The sequence below is a fragment of the Octodon degus genome, unplaced genomic scaffold (assembly GCF_000260255.1).
Source record: "Octodon degus isolate 3935 unplaced genomic scaffold, OctDeg1.0 scaffold00123, whole genome shotgun sequence".
Taxonomy (NCBI): Eukaryota; Metazoa; Chordata; class Mammalia; order Rodentia; family Octodontidae; genus Octodon; species Octodon degus.
In genome coordinates, this window is record NW_004524699.1 from 2,404,233 (window position 1) to 2,405,190 (window position 958).

A 958-nucleotide genomic window follows, 5' to 3' on the forward strand; every position below is an offset into this window, starting at 1 on the left:
AAAACAAAAACTATAGATAAAGAGACTAGCACATTTTGGCATATTTTGGCACATTCCTCTGGATCTGAGGAATTCAGTCAGAACAAAGCTCAGAGAAACAGTGAAGAAATATAAAGGCTGGAAAACTCCAGTTCAGAGATGGAAAGGAGGCCTTTCAGCGGCCTTCCAACAGGAACTGCAGGGCGCAGACAGCAGAAGAAACGCGGAGCCCAAGGCGTTGGCGGGCGGCACAGCCCAGCCCCGAGGGGATGGGAAGGGCGCAAAGAAGCCCGCCCCTTCGCCCCTTCGGGACTGGGGAGCTGAGCTCGGCCCCAGGGCCTCTGCCCCGCTTGTAAGTTTGGGGCATTTGGTTGGCTTGGTGTTTTGTTTGGTTTTTTAGACAGGGTCTTGGTAAGCGGTAAAGTGGCATGTGCCTAGTGGCTGGGCTGACTTCGCGATCCTCGACTTTCATCCTCCTGAAGTGCTGAAGCAAGGGTGCTGCCTGAAAAAATAAGCTCAGTAAAAACAGTTGCAGTCGGGCTGGGGAGATGGCTCAGTGGAATAAGTGCTTCATTGGTAAGCACAAGGGCCTGAGTTCAATCCCTGGTTCCACAAAAAAAAAAAAACCCAACAACAACACAGTTTTAGTCAAAAAAAAATTTTTTTTAATTAGTTAAAGCTGGGCAATGTGATCCGTGCTTGTCATCACAGTGCTTTGGGAGGCTGAGGCGGGAAGATCGCAGGCTTGTGGCTGGCCTGGACAACTTAGTGAGATAACCCTGCTTTTTTTTTTTTTGGCTGGCTCAGGCGGCCTTAAGGGCGGGTGTAGTGCAGCATGTGGAGCTGGGGATCACACGGCGGTCCCCTGCGTCTGACTGACTTTGCCCAAGCAGGCGCTAACCCCCAAGCTCCTTGTGGGTTTTGTTTTGTTTTTTGTGGAACCGGGGATTGAACTGGGGCCCCTGTGCTTGCCAGGGAA